The sequence below is a fragment of the Nansenia antarctica genome (genome assembly GCF_963989245.1).
Source record: "Nansenia antarctica genome assembly, chromosome: 2".
NCBI lineage: Eukaryota > Metazoa > Chordata > Actinopteri > Argentiniformes > Microstomatidae > Nansenia > Nansenia antarctica.
This window is the reverse complement of record NC_137675.1, coordinates 69,214,644-69,235,133: the sequence shown is the minus strand read 5'-3', so window position 1 is coordinate 69,235,133 and position 20,490 is coordinate 69,214,644. Positions and strand designations below refer to the sequence as shown.

At 47.1% G+C, this 20,490-nt stretch overlaps 1 pseudogene across 1 annotated transcript; it reads left to right on the top strand.

The window, feature by feature from the left end:
* The first annotated feature begins 910 nt into the window (after positions 1 to 910).
* Positions 911 to 19,666, top strand: LOC308150514 (3'-5' RNA helicase YTHDC2-like; annotated as a pseudogene). The gene is made up of 28 exons: positions 911 to 1,079; positions 1,236 to 1,326; positions 1,766 to 1,956; positions 2,207 to 2,409; positions 2,792 to 2,958; positions 3,195 to 3,297; positions 3,884 to 4,040; positions 4,315 to 4,422; positions 4,745 to 4,896; positions 5,290 to 5,425; positions 5,717 to 5,843; positions 6,309 to 6,374; positions 6,571 to 6,752; positions 7,325 to 7,421; positions 11,302 to 11,389; positions 11,599 to 11,679; positions 11,867 to 11,949; positions 12,424 to 12,529; positions 12,694 to 12,813; positions 13,095 to 13,367; positions 13,756 to 13,882; positions 14,314 to 14,527; positions 15,191 to 15,386; positions 15,997 to 16,103; positions 16,625 to 16,744; positions 17,451 to 17,653; positions 18,210 to 18,351; positions 19,652 to 19,666. The product of its transcript is annotated as a 3'-5' RNA helicase YTHDC2-like (transcript).
* Positions 19,667 to 20,490: the final 824 nt, after the last annotated feature.

The following is a 20,490-nucleotide window of genomic DNA, read 5'->3' as shown; positions in this document are numbered from 1 at the left end:
GCTGTATGTTGTATGTATCGTCTCTGTAGCACTTGAAGCGGGGACATTAAAGTATAATCAATCAATCAATCAATATGTTGCTCCCCTTCGCGTGAGTCGCGCGTAGCTCGGGCTGTGGTTGTGATAGAGACATGAGCCGGATGTACTGTATGCGCCTGGGTCTCCTGAGAGACCCTGAGTCGTTCAGAGCTTCCTACGCTGAGCGTCGCTGAGCGTGCACTGCGTGACGTTTCTGGGTGCGTTCGTAAATGTGCTCTGAGAGCGCCGGAGCGCACACTGGGTTCAACGTCATAAACGGACCAAGTAATTTGATTGGACAAGAGGCATTCCATGAGTGCTGACCAGATTTCCCGCTGTTTTCAAACGGAAGAGACAGCCGCGGCACACGAAGAGGGACTTCAGAGGTAACTTAGCTGCAAGCTATGCGATAGTGTGGTTTTATATTTAAAAAACATATATGAATGTTGTATCCAACGATGTGTGTATAATTCACCAATGAGTCGGTACAACGAAGTGACACATTTGTTTGGTATTTTCGGGTGCTAACAAATGAGTTGACGGCTAGCCGGGTGTTAGCGAGCGAGCTAACTGTTTAGCTTCATTGGGAACTGCTCCAGTGCCTAGTTCAGACAGAGAGGTAGTGAAAGTTGAGTTGTAGTTTTGTTCAGGTAATAGCTAAAGCCAGATTTGGGACAGTCATCTAGCAAGTAGTAGTAGGTCATTGCATCTAGTCATTTAGCCAAACACCGTTAATATCCATCTCTAACCTAGCTAAAGTCAGCTAAGTTAATCAGTACTACTGTAGTCTAGCTAGCAACGTGATAAGAATATAGCAAGCTACTTTGTCAGTTTGATCATTGCTAATGTTGATTATATGATGGTACATTTCTGTGTTGTACAGTGCATCAACATGTCCCGTCCCAGTACAGCCTCCGCCCAGTCTACCCCGGGCAAGTCTAACCATCCTGGTGGAGGGGGACCCAGGGGCAAAGGGCTGAAAGACATACAAGGCATAGAAGAGGAGGTGAAAATAGCGGTGAACATCTCCCTGGAGAGATTCCAGTACAGCGAGCGGAAAGGTAACGGTGAAATGACAATGAGTGTAGGAGGACAGTTGATTTGTCATTATTTCTTATCTAACATCCCACACTGTCTGGCTCTGCAAGATTAGCCAAGTTCAACTGATTATTTGTGTATAACTCAATATATCAACTGTATGTCTTTTGATTCCACAGAGATGGAGTTTCCCTCTTCCTTCTCCAGCACTGAGAGGGCCTTCGTTCATCGCCTGGCCCAGTCCCTTGGCTACATCTCTAAAAGCAGAGGGTAAAGCTAGCCAGAATTGCATCCGTTTCCTATCTAGAGTAGGGGTCTTAGAATGGGACTAGTGTATAGTGTTTTGGGAAAATCTGCTTTAGGATACAGCCTGGTCACAGATCTGTATTTGCCTTCACCAACCCCTCTAACAAACGTGACAACATGGGCCCAATCCCTTTTTTTTTTTTTTTTACCCCTACCCCTCTTTTTTCGAGTGCCCCTCGCTTTTCGACTTGACCCCTCTGAACAGAGTTACAAGGGCTAGTGGTTGAAATCGTCCCCTATGAAATGGGATAACCCTTCATGACCCTGATACATCAGGTCATCAGTAGTAGCATAGAAAAGCATGAACACTCGCGATTTGTACATTTTTTGGCATTTAGCACCTTATTCCAAAGTGTCTTACAACAAATACATTTGACTAACTTTTTAATTGTCTCATATTCAGTAAGGGATCGAGCCGAACCCTCCATATCAGCAAGAAGGACGGTTCTGAGATTCCCCAGTCCATCATGACCTTTCACCTCTCCCAGGATTCCAAGCACGTGGTGCGCAGCCTGCTGCAAAGGTTCCCCATCACCAACAAGGAACGCACTGACCTGCTGCCTCGCGCTGAGTGGTCAGTGGCTCCGGAGCCTGGTGAGTGTGTGTGTGTGTCTGTGTGTGAGAGTGAGAGAGAGAGAGAGAGAGAAAAAGAAAGAAAGAAAGAAAGGGGGGTGATCTTCTGTTTCTATCCCTGTGTCTATGTGCCCACAAAATCTGAAAGATTTTGACCAACGTAAGCAAATCCTTTGGGATGGGTCCGACACAGGTTTTTGTGCGTAAGGACCGGGGGAGAGGCTACGGCTTAATTAGAGTTTTACATGAATTGTCTGTCTCACTCACTCAGAGAACTGCCGGGACAAGAACAGAACGAGCGGGCGGCTAGGCAGGGGCATCCGCCAGGTGCCCGAGAGGAGAAGCCCGTCTGAGCTGGACTCCTTCCGCCGCTCCCTGCCCGTGTACGAACGCCAGGAGGAGATCGTCCAGGTCATCAAATGCAACCGCGTGGTCCTCATCATCGGGGAGACCGGCTCTGGGAAAACCACTCAGGTGAGAGAGAGGGGGCTCTGGGAGAACCACTCAGGTGAGAGAGAGGGAGCTCTGGTAGGGCTTTCACACCGGCAAAGAACCGTGCCGGTTGGCGTTCGGAAACCTCCGAACGTAGGCGCTGTCTGGCGAACGAGCCCGATGAACGCGGGCTCGTTCGACAGACAGCGCCAACGTTCGGAGGTTCCCAAACGCGAATGCGAACCGGCACGGTTCTTTGCCGGTGTGAAAGCCCTATGGGAGAACCACTCAGGTGAGATAGAGGGGGCTCTGGGAGAACCGCACAGGTGTTTGTCGATATCTCGTTTGCCTTGAGATTTGTGTGAATGCTGAGAATAATTCTTTATCTGTAAACTTAACTGGGAAGTGTTTTTGTTTTTCCCAGATCCCTCAGTTCCTCCTGGACGACGGCTGCAGGAACGGGATCCCGTGTCGGATCCTCTGCACCCAGCTTAGACGTCTGGCGGCCATCGCTGTGGCCGAGCGCGTGGCAGCAGAGAGAGGGGAGACCATCGGCAAGACCATCGGATACCAGATCCGCCTGGAGAGCAGGTAGACACTTCTGTCCTCTTTCACTGTGCGCTGTATTGAAAGTAATTCCTCCAGCCCTGTTATCAAAGAGTTTATTTTATTTTTTATTAGCTTAAATCTCACTGACTCCTCTGGTTGCCCCCTCCCCACCTACCTACTGTACCTCACATTCCATACGTGACAAGTCTCTACATACAGTACCTACTGATATGAATGAGAATAGCCCTGATTGACCTCTCTCTGTTTTGACCTCCCAGGGTTTCCCCTAAGACTCTGTTGACCTTCTGCACCAGCGGAGTCCTTCTGAGGACTCTGATGTCCGGCGACGAGACCCTGGCCGCTGTCACTCACGTCATCGTGGTAAGCTCTACCATCCCCCGGGCTGGTGGTGGACTAGTGGATAGTGAGTTGGACTGGTGATCAGAAGGTCATGAGTTCAAATCCCACCTGGGAGCCACCACCCTTGAGTAAGGCTCTCAGCCCTAAGTTACTCCAGGGAGACTGTCCCTGTAATCTCTAATCTCTAATCGTAAGTCGCTTTGTATAAAAGCTGCTAAATGGTCAAAATGTAATGTAAATGCTCCACACACGTGGCCAAATGGAACATTGAGAGATCCTGGTTTACCGGAGATTAAGCCCTAGTCCTGGACTAAATACACTTTTCAGTCTGAAAATCTCCATTGAGGATGCATTCTAGTCTCGGGATTAGTCTTCTGTTGTGTCCTAGAAATCAGCCCGAAGCACAGAAAAAGGGACAAAGTGCACCTTCTGTGCAACCACTTCAAAGTGTCCCAAGAAAGAGATTTGACTTAGCCGTATGTCATTTTTATTATAGTTAGCTGTTTTATCTGCAGTACATGGAAACACATAGAAAGTGAGTCATTGATTGGTTACTCCATTGGTGTAATACTAATAGTCTCAACTTCCTGTCTCTCTGTCCAATCAGGATGAGGTTCACGAGCGAGACGGGCTGACTGACTTCCTGTTGACTAAGATGAGGGACATGCTGGAGAAGATGCCCACTCTGAAGCTGGTCCTCTCCAGCGCTGCCCTCGACGTAGACCTCTTCCTCCGATACTTCGGACCCTGTCCTGTCATACACAGTAAGACCACCTTCATCCATAGCAAAGTCAATCAAACCTCATCCATAGCAAAGTCAAACCTCATCCATAGCAAAGTCAACTTTGATCTTCAGGCAGCCATACTGATTTTGGGTTGCGGATACAGAGATGATGGTACCATTTAGGGTCGTCTCATTTCATATGGGTGATCTCATTTCAAGAGATCATGACTTAACCATGTTACGGGGACTAAAGGCAGCCTTTACTGAAAGTAAGTTTTGGAAATGGATGACTACTATGTTCTGGTCTGTTCTAGTCAAAGGACGACCCTTCGAGGTGAGGCAGCTGTTTCTGGAGGACATCTTGAGGACGACGGGTTACACTAACAAAGACATGGTCACATACAAGACAGAGATGCAGAGAGGTAACCGTCAGTCATATTCTACTGCTTAATTACCTGCTTTCTGAACGTAACCTCTAGAAATGTAAATTGTTGTGTTTTTCCCCTCACAGTAAGTAATCAGTCAATGTCCAGGATGATCAAGCGTGTGTCGTCTCTGTTGTCGTGTGTGTGTGTGTGTGTGTGTGTGTGTGTGTGTGTGTGTGGGTGTCTGTGTGGGGGTGTGTGTGTGTGTGTGTCTGTGTGTGTCTGTGTGTGTCTGTGTGTGTGTGTGCGTGTGTGTGTGTGTGTGTGCGTGTGCGTGTGTGTGCGTGTGCGTGCGTGCGCGTGCGTACTCCCCCGCCAGAGGAGAAGCAGCAGACGTCTCTGACAGAGTGGTGTAAGGTCCAGGAGGGGGGCGCTCGCCAGGGGTCTCTGAGAAAGAAGACAGCGCCCTCTTGTGTCCTACAGGAGAACGACCTGCTGGATGACAGAGGGGACGGAGTCTTCAACCAGCTGGTAAGGAAAAAGGGCAGTTCGGTTTCTTCCTTAGCCATTCTGTGATGCATCTCTCAATGTCTTTTGTTCTCAGTCCATACTGATTCACCAACAGGATCTTGTTTTGATTGATATGTGTACTCTGTGAATGGTGAGGTTGAATGTTAGACGATAGCATTATTTTTTTCTTCTTAACCATTTAGCAGAGATTAGAGATTACAGGGACCGTCTCCCTGCTGTAATTTAGGGCTATGTGCCTTACTCAAGGGCACACTACTGGTGCTGTTCCTAGGTGGGATTTGAACTCATGACCTCCTGATCACAACATCTTAACAAAACATAACAGACATTACAGTATTGTTGAGCACAGTATGTTTCCCAACATCGGATGTCCTTGTCTGATTGTCTTGTCAGAATGAGAAGGATTTGTCGTCTCTGGACCCATGGCAGCTGAAGGAGATGGACGCCTGCATCTCTGACATCTTCCTCAACCAGGACGCAGATGCCTTCGTCCAGCTCTTCAACCTCATCCTCAGCGAGAACGTCAGCGGTACGACAGGGCTTTTATTTTTCATCCTTTCTTGTAATATCCTCATTAGCTCCTGTATACGTTGAGGGCCACAGATTAAGCCTAGTTTTTAGATCGTAAATCCCACTTTCAATATAGAACCTCCATTGAAGACGCTTTTTAGTCTAAGATCAAGCTTAACCTGTGTCCTGGGAAACCTGCCCAATGAACACAAAAACCTCTTTGAATGAATGTATGTTATACTAATATAACACAGGGATTGTGGGTAATGTAGTTCCCAGGCTGACCCTCCCTCCTCTTCCTCCTCTTCAGTGGACTACATGCACAGTGGGACCAGTGTCACTCCTCTCATGGCGGCGGCAGGCCGGGGCTTCCTCAGTCAGATGGAGCAGCTGTTGATCATGGGAGCCAATGTCAACGTCAAGGCCTCCAACGGCTGGTAAGGCAGCGGACCTGGGTTCGAATAGTATTTGAAATAGTACAGATACTTGACTGTGCTTGATTGAGTTTTCCCTGCACACAATTGAGCCAGTTGAGTAGTTCCAAAATTGCAAACTCCAGGCAGGTTCAAGCCAACAATATTTTCTAATTATTTTTGAAAACATTCTAATAGTAATTCGACCCACGTTCTGGGAAGCTGTTACCAGACTACTGTGATTTGTTTTGTCCTCGTTTAATTTTACAAAGCCTTTTGTTCAGGACAGAGGAGGCTAGTGAAGATAAACATTGGAGGACAGGCTTATTGTAACGAATGGAATGGAATGAGGAATGTTATCAACCACGTGCAAATCATACATTACAATGAGGCCTCCTGATTTCTACCTCCATCAGGCCCCTTGGTTCAGGAACACCTGATGATGCAGAGATATGTGAGATGTTGATCAATCCTCTTGTTTTGTTTCAGGACTGCTCTGGACTGGGCCATGCACTTCCAGCAGGCTGACGCATTGGATCTACTAGAATCCTACCTGTGAGAGCTGTTTAACATAACATTCCATATTGTGGCCAGGTTAACAAAGAATGACTGATTTAGCCAAACCTAATTCTGCAATGTGAAACAAACTCCAATTAGAGCTGGATATACCCTCATGTGAATGCAAGGAAAAGAAACGGACATAAAAAACTACTAACACAAAAATGCAAACCACTACCACCCCCACCCCCAGGTCGTCGCTGGAGGCTGGGAAGCTGGATGAGTCGTCCCTGGTGCAGGCGGCGGCCGCCACGGAGCTGAGTGCCGAGGACCAGGAGCTGCTGAAGAGCTACCACCACAGCTTCGACGACGAGAGGGTGGACCTGGACCTCATCATGCACCTGCTGCACAAAATCTGCACCAGCTCAGAGGACGGTGAGAGACGGGGCGGGTCGGGTGTGTGGGGCGGCTGGGGCCCCCCGGGGGGGGGGGGTTGGGGGCCACTGCTGTGTGCTGGTAGACAAACTGATAGTAGTCGCTCTATGAGTAGAGGGCTGCAAGGGAATTCTCCTGGCTGCACAGTGTACAGGTTTTTTACCTTTGCCTGCTTGCGGCTCTGTCATTATGTGAAGCGCATTGAGTCACATCTTGTGAGAAATGCGCTATACAAATAAAACTTGATTTGATTTGATTTGAGCTAGGGCCCCCGAACCAGCAACAAGCTAGCCAGCACACCAACACCACCACCACTATCTCATAAGGGTTGGCTGAAGCCACAGTGATGATGCTGATTATGCATTGAACAATTGGGCTATACAGCATCCAGAAACACTTTATTCAAAATGGAACTTAATTTAGAGTCATGCATATCTTTTTCCTTTTTTGTTTTGTCAGTGCTAGGCCATTTAACAATGATATAAAAGGGCCAAACTAACTTCACACTATGCCTAAACATTGATTGATTTGTTTTAAAATTCAGTTTTTCCATGTTTGCTCTTCCATTCCAGGTGCTGTTCTGATCTTCCTGCCTGGCTATGATGAGATCGTGGGACTAAGGGACCGTATCCTCTACGACGACAGAAGATTCTCTGAGCACTCTCACAGGTATGGCATCAAAACATGCACCTTAGTATGCAGACTGGAGACTGGCCCTCCAAAATGGAAGGAAGTAGAGAATACAGTACGGCGCGCAAGATCAGCATCAGCCCCTGGGCCGAATGGTGTACCGTATAAGCTCTACAAGAACGCACCAGATGTTCTATGCTTTATTTGGAGGCTCATGAGGATAGTGTGGCAGAAGGGAATAATACCTAAGGCGTGGCGAAGGGCGGGAGGTGTGCTAATTCCCAAGGAGAAGGATGCGACAGACATCAGTCAATTCCGGCCAATCTGCCTTCTCAACGTTGAAGGGAAAATATTTTTCAGCGTAATAGCACAGAGGCTGTCCACCTACCTGGTGAAGAACAAGTACGTAGATACATCCGTACAGAAGGCCGGCATTCCTGGGTTCTCTGGTTGCTTGGAGCATACCAGTATGATCTGGCACCAGATCCAAGCAGCAAAGAAGGACAAAAGAGACCTCCATGTCATCTTCCTTGACCTGGCCAATGCCTTTGGCTCAGTTCCCCATAACCTCCTCTGGGAATCCTTCGACTTTTTCCACGTTCCATCATCCATCACTACCCTAGTAAAAGCCTACTTCGAAGACCTGCAACTTTGCTTCACAACAGCCGACTTCACAACATCATGGCAGCGCATAGAAGTAGGCATCATGGCAGGCTGTACAATCTCACCCCTGGCCTTCACAATGGCCATGGAGGTCATCATCAGGGCCTCAAGATGGGTGGTCGGGGGTGAGCGAACTAAGAACGGGATCCGCCTTCCACCTATCCGAGCATACATGGATGACATGACCACTCTGACCACTACTGCAGCATGCACCAGGCGGCTACTTGGAAAACTGCAGGAGAACATCAAGTGGGCCCGGATGAAAATCAAGCCGAGCAAGTCACGAAGCATCTCTATAGTCAAGGGAGAGCTTAAAAACGTGAAGTTCTGTATTGGGGACGACCCAATACCAACAGTGGTAGAGCAACCTGTAAAAAGCCTAGGTAGATGGTACAACGCAAGCCTCAGGGACAAAGACCAAGTGCAGCAGCTAAGGCAGGACATCACCAACAGTCTGGAAAACATCAACAAGACCCTACTGCCAGGGAAGCTCAAGCTCTGGTGCCTGCAATTTGGACTTCTCCCTCGGGTAATGTGGCCACTCACTATCTATGAGGTCCCAATAACAACTGTGGAGAAGATGGAGCGAACCATTACTTCATATGTGAAGAAATGGCTCGGTGTCCCACGCTGTCTGACCAACATCGGCCTCTATGGAAAAGGGGTCCTTGAACTACCCATCACGAGCCTCACCGAAGAGTACAAGTGCTCTAAAGTAAGACTCCAGATGACGTTGAAGGATTCCAGAGACCAGACCATCAGCAATGCTGTACCACCCCTTATAACTGGACGGAAATGGACACACGCGGTGCAGCATGCTACGTCAGCCCTGAGGCACAATGACATCGTGGGGCATGTCCAGCTGGGAAGAGGAGGCTTTGGTCTTGCAGCAAGTAAACCAACTTGGCGTAAGGCCTCAACATCAGAGAGGAGGAAAATGGTGGTCGAGGAGGTGCGCCGTCAGGAGGAGGCTGAAAGAAGCGCGAAGGCCGTCTCTCTTGCAAAGCAGGGACAATGGATGAGGTGGGAAGGTCTGGAAAGGAGAAAGCTCAGCTGGAGGGAGCTCTGGGGAATGGAGGCAAGCAACATCAGCTTCATCATCAGAGCTACCTATGATGTGCTCCCATCTCCAAAGAACCTTCACCAGTGGTATGGTGAGGACCCAACCTGTGCCCTCTGCCCAACTCCAGCGACTCTCAAACACATCTTGTCCGGTTGTAAGACCAGCCTCACACAAGGCCGCTACACCTGGAGGCACAACCAGGTCCTCAAGAGCCTGGCAGTAGCTCTTGAGAGCAAGAGGAATACCACCAACTCCTTGCCCTTGAAAGCAACCAATTCCATCACGGCACCAACATTCATCCGAGAGGGACAGAAAAAGTCCAACCATCCTCCAACCAAACCAGAAGCTGGACAGCTAGCCATGGCCCGGGATTGGAAGATGCTAGTCGATATTGGCCAGCAACTAATCTTTCCACCCGAGATTGCAGCCACCACCCTTAGACCAGACTTGGTACTCTGGTCCCCTTCACTGAAGTCTGTTTACATCATAGAGCTCACAGTCCCGTGGGAGAATTCAGCTGAAGAGGCAAGAAACTGCGCTACACAGAACTGGCAGCAGACGCTCAACAACGAGGATGGAAGGCAAAAGTCTATCCGGTTGAAGTGGGATGCAGAGGTTTCGTGGCTTCTTCCACCGTTAGGCTGCTGAAAGACCTTGGCATCCATGGACAGGCTCTGCGACAGACAATTAGATCACTCTCTGAAGCGGCCGAAAGAAGCAGCCAGTGGATATGGATCAAGCGGAAGGACCCTTGCTGGGCTCAAAGAACAGCAACATGACCCGCTCACTAATCCCCCCCCTACCCCCACTCCCACTTGAGAACCCAGGTCAGAACCCTCCAGGAGGAGGGTGAACAAGGTATGCGGTCTGCTCTAGGCCTGACTCAGGGAAGAGGACACCCCTGCCTTGCATAGTCCCGTGGGCTGCGCCATTTAAACAACCAGGCAATTCTCATGATTGGGCATGGGACACAAGCTCAGGCTTGATCACCCTGTAGCTGGCCGCCTTAGATGAGGGTGTCTAGTGTTGAAAAGGCCGAAACACCCCATGATTCAAAGGTACTCTACTGATGATGTGTCCCGAAATTTAACATCCTTCCCATGTCTGAGATACAGCTCCCATGCCACTCTCAACATCAAGGCAAACCTCATGTGCGTACCATCCATTGGCACAATGGACAGTATAACATCACGTCCCGTGTTTCATAATTCTGGCACTAACGGTGGGTCACGCTAAAGTAAAAACAGTTAAACAAGGAGTAATTCTGTCAACAATTGAATGATTGAATCATCTGTATATCAAGGAAGCTAATGTTTCTATCCATCAGTCTATTTGGGTTTCGTAGTTATTTTGTTATTGTTGTCATTTGCTACTCATTTTCACAATGTTACTGTGTTTCCTGTTTAGGCACCTAGATTGTAGATTTACACCCAACACTTTAGCAAGTCGGGTTAGAGAGAGTGGGGGAAGCTTCAGTGACATCAATAGATCAACAAAAAATGGCCAAATAAATTACACAATATTCAATACACAGAACTAGGATTTGTTTACCCTCACAAATCCCAACCTTTGTGAGGGTTTTCGGTTAAACCGAAAACCGGGGTTTCTAAAAATAGCAACGGTCCCAAACTATGAAGTAATCTAATTGTGTTGCAACTGTGCTTCTGGTGTTTTCAACATGAATGTATTGTAGTAGTATAATAGGGCTCCATTATTTGAAATTGGCGGCTCAACAATGTCATTTTGAATCCCGTTTAACCGGTTTCTCGGTTTCAAAAACCTGAAACCGTCCATCCCCAGTGTAGGGTTAACCTCAACCAGGGGAGGCTGGTGGAGGTAGAAATCAGAGCACGGGTTCATTGTACCACATGGAACGGAATGAGGAATCAAACACGTTTTCCTCATTCCCACTCTGAGCATTACAATGAGCCTGTGATTTCCACCTCCACTATTTTTACATTATAACCATTTTTATCCAAAGCGATAACAACAATTGGAGATTACAGGGACGTTCTCCCTGGAGTAACTTAGAGCTAAGTGCCTTACTCAAGTGGTGGTGTTCCCAGGTGGGATTTGACCTTCTGATCACCAGTCCAACTCACTACTCACATCTATTAGGCCACCAGCCTCCCCTGACCTCAACCTGCTTCAGTCTCAAGCCTGTCGTGACATATGTTGTTGCTGGTCCATCAGGTACCAGGTGTTCACCCTCCACTCCAACATGCAGACCGCAGACCAGAAGAGAGTCCTGAAGAACACTCCTACCGGTGTCCGCAAAATAGTACGTCAGCAGTTTCTTTTCATGTGTTTCATACCATTCCTAATTTTTTTCACGTGTTTCATACCATTCCTCATTCCGTTCCATGCATTGCCATGAGCCAGCCCTCCGATTTTCTACCTCCACTAGCCTCCCCTGTCACAAACGCACGAGGTGTAGATGAATACCCTGAGTGTTAACACCCGTGTGTATGTTTTTGTCTTTATTTCAAGATTCTGTCCACCAACATCGCAGAGACAAGCATCACAGTCAACGACGTGGTCTTTGTCATCGACTCAGGCAAGGTCAAAGAGGTACAGTGAGATTCACTTTGAAAACAACACCCTGTGTTATACCATCCCCGGGCCGTTTCTATGGCAGAGTAACAACAACAATAACAACAGTATACTGAGTGCACTCGTTCTTAAGAATTTCAGAGTCATGAACCAATCACCAATGTGTTAACGATGTGTACGTTCCCCCGACGTTTCCCCATGACAGAAGTCCTTTGACGCCCTGAACCACGTGACCATGCTCAAGATGGTGTGGATCTCCAGGGCCAGTTCTCTGCAGAGGAAGGGGAGGTGAGTCCTAGACGTTCAGAGACTCACCATCAGAATCTGATATACTTTATTAATTTCATCCACTGCAAGACTCATGATGATGATATGGAGTGGGTTCTCCTCTGTGCTCCTCGGAAACTCCTGAAATCACACCCTATTGGTTGTTCCTGAGATGGCTCTCAGTGGGGAAACTCATATCTTTTTTTTCCTCTGCTCTTTTTGGGGGGGTCTATGGTTTGGTGTTGGAGCATATTTGTTTGTATTGTATTTATTGTTTATATATATATATTTTTTTTATTGTTTATGATGTGAAGCACTTTGAAACATTTGTCTATGTAAAAAGTGCCTTTCATTGAGATCTCAGAGTAATACAAATTTCCTAGTGGGACCTTTCTGAGTTCACCATTCCTGAGCAACACTTAAATGCAGCAGAAGTCTCATTATGTTTCATTATGTTTTCTATGAAACCCTAGTTGAAAACTAATGTCTCCTCAGAGCTGGGCGTTGCAGGCCGGGGATATGCTACCACCTGTTCAGTCGCCTCAGGTTCAAAAACATGCTGGAGTACCAGGTCCCTCAGCTGCTGAGGATGCCCCTGCAGGTACGTACATGCTAACACAATCACACACACACACACACACACACACACACACACACACACACACACACACACACACACACACACACACTAAAACACTCACACACACACTAACACACACACTGGCCTAGTTTTATTTGTAGGGTTGACTTCTCTCCCTCCTCCAGAAACTCTGTCTCCACACCAAACTGCTGGCTCCCATCAACTGTCCCATCGCTGACTTCCTGGCCAAAGCACCTGAGCCTCCCCCCGCCATCGTTGTTAAAAACGCTGTGCAGATGCTCAAGGTAAGAGACGCTAGCTTCCCTCACTCCACACTGTTGTTGTCTGCATATCGGATTTAAGCAGTACTTCTGTGTGCAGTTATGTTTTCCATCAATGTTTGATGGAATTAATTAATTCCACAGGTACGATTCTGTTTTTAAAAAATGATGGAGGTTTAAGGAGACTGTCTGCCTAGATAACATCTGATCTTAGTTATGCCATTTACTAGTATATTACCTGACGTTCGGGGGGGGTATACAAGACTATTCCATTGACCTCCACTGACTTCCTCCCCCTCCTCCAGACCATAGATGCCATGGACCAATGGGAGGACCTGACGGAGCTGGGTCACCACCTGGCGGACCTGCCTCTGGAGCCCCACCTGGGGAAGATGGTGCTGTGTGCCGTGGTCCTCAAGTGTCTGGACCCCATCCTGACTATCGCCTGCACCCTGGCCCACCGCGACCCCTTTGTGCTGCCCACCCAGGCCTTCCAGAAGAGGGCCGCCATGCTGTGCCGCAAACAGTTCACCGCAGGCACCTTCAGCGACCACATGGCTCTTCTCCGAGCCTTCCAGGTGAGGACAGAGGGGAGCCTGTTTTTTGTTGTTGTTGTTGTTGTAGTTTCAGACTAGAGCCATATAGCTGTAGCGGAGGTGGATTGGAGTCATGCTCTTTTGATGAGGTAGTCCTGCCTGAGACATGTACAACTCAAGCATCTCCCTCAGACCATGAGGATGTCCTCTAGGCCTAATGGTTGCAGTGGTGTCTTCCATGTGGGAAACACGGGTTCAACCCCCCCGCCCCCCACTTTTTCACAGATCGTCAGATCATTACGGACTTTTATCTCTTGTGTCTCCAATCAAAACATTTCTTTCCAGTGGGAACCTTTTCAAGCTGTCCTGATAGAGACAGCACATTGAATAAGGTGACATGTGTCTGCCTTTCCTGTGTCTTCTGTTGTAGGCGTGGCAGAAGGCCCGTGGCGACGGCTGGGAGAGGTCCTTCTGTGAGAAGAACTACCTGTCCCAGGCTACCTTGGAGATCATCGTAGGGATGAGGACACAGCTGCTGGGGCAGCTCAGAGCTATAGGTGAGACTTACCTGTTAAACACCTATCTTAGCCTGGCCTAGCATTATGAGCTTAGCCTGGGTTAGCATTACTGAGCTTAGCCTAGCCTAGCATTACTGTGCTTAGTGTAGAATTACTAAGCTTAGCCTAGCATTACTGAGCTTAGCCTAGTCTAGCATTTATAAGCCACCATGGATATCTCAGAACTACTGGTGAGACTTACCTGACCGTTACCACCTCTGGTTGGGAGGGTCAGGAGTCTTTATATCTTATCTCTCGTTAGCAGATTACTCAACTAGCGTAACTCTGTAAGGACCGCTCCCTCTCTTGATGTTTTTTCCTGGTCTTAACGTTGTGTTCTTTCAGAGAATTTAGGACCCAAAAGAAAGGCTTCCTTGCGCGAAAGCGTAATGAACAGGAAGTCGATAGTTTTCCCTCGTGTGTTCTTCCAGGGTGTGTGCGGGGGCGCGGCCCCGGGGACATCCAAGACGTCAACCTGAACAGTGAGAGCTGGCCGGTGGTGAAGGCAGCCCTGGTGGCCGGGCTGTACCCCAACCTGATCCACGTGGACCGGGAGACCTGCTCTCCGGGTCTCTGTCCGGGACCAAGGAGAAGAGGGTCCGCCTGCACCCCACCTCCGTCCTCAGCCAGACACAGTACAAAAAGGTAGGCCGCCAAACACTACACATTCCCATACACCCGTTATAGGAACTAGCACTGGGGCGTTTGCGTGGCGTAGCTCACTAAGGTGCATGCCATGTAATTGCAGGGTCGCTGGTTCAATTCTGGCCATCCACCTATGCTGCTTGTCATCCCTTCTCTCTCTCACCCATCCTTCCTGTCAATCTCTACTGTCTCTATCACAATAAAGCAGAAATACCCTAAAATAAAAACAATTTACAAATTAGGATTAAAAACACACTTTCAATAGAAGATTCTCCATTGACGATGCTTTTTTTAGTAAAGTGTTCGGATTATTAGGCTTAACCTGTTCAATCAGGGGAAACTGGCCCATAATGTAGGAGGCATGTGAATCAATTAGGTCTGTGTTCTCAAGAGCAGGAAAAGAAGCAGAAAGCGCTAGAGTTGCTTTTTATAGGGCTCTCTACTCTCTGTGGAAGACCAAGCTTTATACATCATCCTCAGCAAATACTCAAGTGTCCCAAAGTACGTAAACAGTATTACCCCCAACTCAGTACACCATGAAAGAGACAAATGCCATTTACATTACCATTTACAATGAACTATTACTATTGACAATGCATTCTACAAAGGTATGCTCGTGTGACTGTAGGAACTCCATGTTGTTGTTTTGTCCCCAACCCTCAGATCCCCCCAGCCAATGGCCAGGTGGTGGCTGTCCAGTCCCTGCCCACCGATTGGCTGATCTATGACGAGATGACGCGAGCTCATAGGATAGCCAGCATCCGCTGCTGCACCGCGGTCACTCCCCTCTCGGTGGCCCTATTTGGGGGCTGCGCCAAACTCCCCGTTAGCGCCCTTCAGGAGCCCACCATGCAGAAAGGTAAGCTAGACTTCTCTCTCTTTATCGGATGAAAAACGGCGCATCCTTTTTGTATGTCAATTATCGCTACGAAAATTAACGAAATTAAAACGAAATAGCCAATAAAATCGACTAGAATGCAATCATTTCAGCCACTTCCATCAGGCCGCCGTTACAGAACTCCACTGGCCCGGAAAAACACATATTAAAAAATCATTCATTCCCACTGCAACCACCGCCCTGAACATTTTAAAATAGGAAGCACACTGTTTTTCTTTTAAACCACAACATTTTAGCTTTTTAAATCATAATACTGTTTTTTACTATTATTTTTAAATGACTGGACTTTTTAAATAGGCACTACATTTTATAAACACTGTTATATATGTGGAAACCATATTCATGAACTGCACAAAGCCTGTCAAAGGAGAATTTCTGTCACTCTGTGACAGACAATAAAGCAAAAAAAAAAAAAAAAAGACTAAGATTGCTTGTCGTAACCTCGATTCATGAAAGTCTTGCGTGTATCGATTGCGTGTCTATTAGGGAATACATGTGCTGGTAACCACCACTAATACATGAGGTAATACATGTGCCGGTAACCATCACTACCGCTGCTCTCTCTGTGTAGATGAGGAGGTGAACGAGAGCAGCGACAGCGAGGAGGAGGACCGCTCCACATCTCACCTGGCCCAGATGAAGATTGACGAGTGGGTCAACTTCAAACTCGACAGAGAGGTGAGGGAGATGTTATGAGTTTAGAGAGGTGTGTGTGTGTGTGTGTGTGTGTTGTTTTTGCAGCGCTCACATGACCTGTTTGTAGCGGTGTGTGTATATCTACATTTTTCAGCCATAGTGAAAGGACTCGGGCTAGCAGGGCTAGCAGTTCAACCTTCAGTCTGAAAAAGGAGTCATATTGACCCCTGGGCCCAGTTGTTCAAAACTTTAAATCTGGATCAGAATGATTCTTCTTTTTTGCTATCCAGGATCAGATCTATCTGGCTGATTTTGAGTCGTATAGGGGAAATCAGTCAGCTCGATCTGATCCTGGATAGCAAAAAAAGAATCAGGTTCGTTCTGATCCAGATTAAAAGTTTTGAACAACTGGGCCCTGAAGACAGCTGGGTGTTTCATCAGAAAAGCAGCTTTCACTCTGCCTCTCACTCTCTGACATTTTATTAAACTATTCTCCCCCTCTCTCTTTCTCCCCCCTCTCCTCCGTCTCTCTCTCTCTCCCCCCCCCCCCATCTCTCTCTCAGATGGCAGGCCTGGTGTTTGAGTTGAGACAGAAGTGGCATGGTCTGTTCCTGAGGAGGATCCGCTCTCCCTTCGAGGTCTGGTCCCAGCTGGACGAGGCCACCATCAGGGCCCTGGTCTCGGTGGGTGATAGTTGGATGGACGGATGGATGGATGGATGGATGGATGGATGGATGGATGTCTCACATATTTGTGACACGGTTTGGTCATTTGGGCTGCAAGTCGGCAACCAATTTTATTTTGAAACACGGAAATACATTTCAGCGTTGTTGAAAATCACAACACAAACTCACTAGTCAAGCCAAAATACTGCAATGCAATGGATTCGGTGAGTAATCCCCACTGCTACCTAGTAAATTATAAAACTACTTTACATTGTTAGCAGTCTCACAAAACAAGCTGTGTTAGTTGATTAGCGATTGTGTCGCAGCGACTTGCGGACTAATTGACCAGACCGCGTCACGTTTGGACAGTACGTTTGTAGGTGTGAACGTTCAAGTTGTATAAACAGCATACAGTGCACTTTTAATTCTCTCAATGACCCTTTGACATGAATGACATGAATTCAAGATTCAAATTCAGAATGTCTTTATTGCCCCATTTGGTTACAGCAAGATGAAAAAAGATGTTACAAATATAATAGAGGTGTGTAAGTGGCGTAGCACACTAACACGCATGCCATATCATCGCAGGGTCCTCGGTTCGATTCCGGCCGTCGACATATCCTGCATGTAATCCTCCTATCTATCCCAATAAAGCCGAAATGCCCTAAAACATATTTAACAAAAGAATAGAATAATGTCCAGTCATTGTGTTGTTTTGTCCCAGGTGTTGGGTGCGGAGGAGCAGTCGTCAGGCCTCCAGCAGCCCACTGGCATCGGCCAGCGGCCGCGCCCCATGTCCTCTGAGGAGCCCCCCCAGACCGCCGCCTCCTCGAGGAGCAGCAACAGCAGGCGGACCCCCGCCTCCAACGACACCGCCGACCTGCTGGACGACTCCCCCGCACCCACACACCCACATGGCACGGACAGGTAGCCAGCAACACATCTTAACGTTAAGAGATAAAAGAACGTTGAGCAACTGTGAATTGAATGTTTTATCTCTGTCGTCTCCAATGATAATATAAAATAAATAAATATATATATATATTGTGAGGAAAGGAATAACGAGGAAGATGGTCTAGTCGTCTAAATGTAGTTGTTTGAATGGCAGCAGCTCCCTATAACAGGAGACTTGACCTGAGACACACACAACCACAAATAGGCTGGACGTCAACCGATAGAAAGAGAGTTGCGTACTCACTCCCATGCTAATGAGTGATTCCCCATGATGCTAATGAGTGATTCCCCATGATGCTAATGAGTGATTCAACCAAGCTGCCTCCTTCTTCAAGGTTTCACTCTGTGCCTGACCTCAAACACACATGGCTATTCGGTTGTTAAGTCGTGACGTGTTTCCGGGTCCAACGTTGGCTGAGGCTCTCTCTTCGAAATGCCACAGTGTTGTGTCCCTTGTTGTATGAATAGATCCTAGTCTAAAAACGATTGAACTGTCGATTGAACCCCCCCCCCCCCCCAGGTCCTCCAGGCTGTCCCCAGCCCTCCTCCAGCCTAAACCCTCCCACAGCAGAGACAAGCCCTTGCTTCACTCCAAACGCTCGTCAGACGACCACTCCTCCACCAAGTCCACTGACTCCTGTAACAGCCCCTCGCCCACCTCCTCAGGAAAGGTACACACATACACACACACCCACACACGCTCACTCACTCACTCACTCACTCACTCACTCACCCCACCCACCCACTCACACACACACACACACACACACACACACACACACGGGGTGGGGAATGAACATAGAACTTTCTACACAACCCTGACTTCTCTTCTGCTGCTGTCTTGTCCAATAGGAACTCTTTACACTGATGGCCCCCACCCAACCCCTTGCTCCCATACTGCCCTGGCCCAGTTTTCCACATGGGTACATAACGGAAATAAAAAGCTTATTGAAGAGTCATGTACCGTTAACGAGATAGAATAAGAAAAGCATATTTTTCTATGCCGCTATGAGTACACCGACCAACGCGACGCGGTCCGCGTAGAACTAGAACGTAGAACTATAAACTTGGAGACCCCTTACGTAGGCTACGTAGGCTACGCGCGTAAATTCGACGCAGAAGCTTAAATCGGCCTTAAGACCTGAGAGCTCAATTGGGCTGATATTAGGGTTGCCACCCGTCCCTTAAAATACGGAATCGTTCCGTATCTGACAGTTAAAAGATGCGTCCCGTTTTGAACCAATACGGAACGCTGTTTGTTCCGTATTTTCAATCCACCCACATTGCGTGATTCCGCCAATATATCATACAGAGCTGCCAAGTCTTTTCTTTTTAAAAATTCCTTTAAATAAAGCTACCGGACACGAGTTTCGTGGCATCTTTCTGCACGCGCGTTAACTTGAGTCTGCAATCGAAGCGGGAGGCGCGCGCTGCTGGAAGAACCTGTGTTCACGCGAGCTGCATGAACGTAGCAAGCAGTGTTGCCAGATTGGGCTACTTTTGGTCACACTGGACGGGTGGATTCGGCAGCTTTTAGACTGGTTGGGCTGGAAATTGTCAATTCCGTCTGGCAACCCTGGTTGCAAAATATATTCTGAGCTTCTCCATTTTCTGTATATTCTGATTTGTATGTCAATTTATAAAAATCCCTAAAGTTATTATTAATCTCTAATGGGTCCCTGGTTAAGTTGCCAAACATAGATTTGACACTAGCGATTGTTCTTTCAGTTTGCATTTTCTTTATCCTCCAGGCCAATAGTGTACCAGCTTTTTCCCCCTGGTCATAGTATGTTTGTTTAGTCCACATTAGGCTTTTAGCTACTCTGTCAGTTGTTAATTTATCATAGCTAGCTCTCATTACAGATATATTATGTAATTTTTCAGGGTCATTGTTATTGTACATTTCGATCTCAGCTTTCTTAATTTGGTTTTCTAATGTTCGTAATTCTTGGTTGTGACGTTTGGTTTTAGAACTTGTGTAACTGATAATTTCACCCCTTATATAGGCTTTAAATGCTTCCCATCTGATGCTGGCCGTAGTTTCGTCTGTATTTAGTCCAAAATATTCATCAATGCAACTTTCCACAAATTTAACAAAGACTGGATCCTGTAGCAAATACACCTGTAACCTCCATCTTGAGCAATGTTCAATCCGACCTAAATGTATCCCCATAGATACTGTTGCATGGTCACTAATTACTATACTATTGTACCAGCAGTTTTTGACCTTAGACAGTAGTTCCATAGAAATTAAAAAATAATCAATGCGTGAGTGAGTTTTATATGAACTTGAGTAACAAGAGTATTCCCTTTTATTTGGATTCTGCATCCTCCATACTTCAATTAAACTTAGATCATTCATATAGGTAGTCAGAGTTTTTCTAGTTTGTACATGAGTTGCATCAATTTGGGTGGATCTATCCATCTGTGGATCGAGGGCACAGTTAAAATCCCCTCCGATAATATGAAGTCCCTCCAAGGCAGACACGGTTAGAAATATTCTTTGGAAAAATAATGGGTTGTCCTCATTATTTATTTATTTTATTTTACCTTTATTTTACCAGGCGAGACAATTAAGAACAACATTCTTATTTACAATGCTGGCCTGCAATAAGGGGAAAGGGGAGGGGGGCTGAAAGATAAAACATGTTAAAAACAAAGCACAATAAGCATTTAACACATGCATGTAACACAAACAATACAACAAAAGCACTAACGGACATCAATAATGGAATACAACAGTAAGCACAAAAAGTAGACAGGCAACACAAGACAATACAATACAACAAAACGCACTGGGACACAGCCAA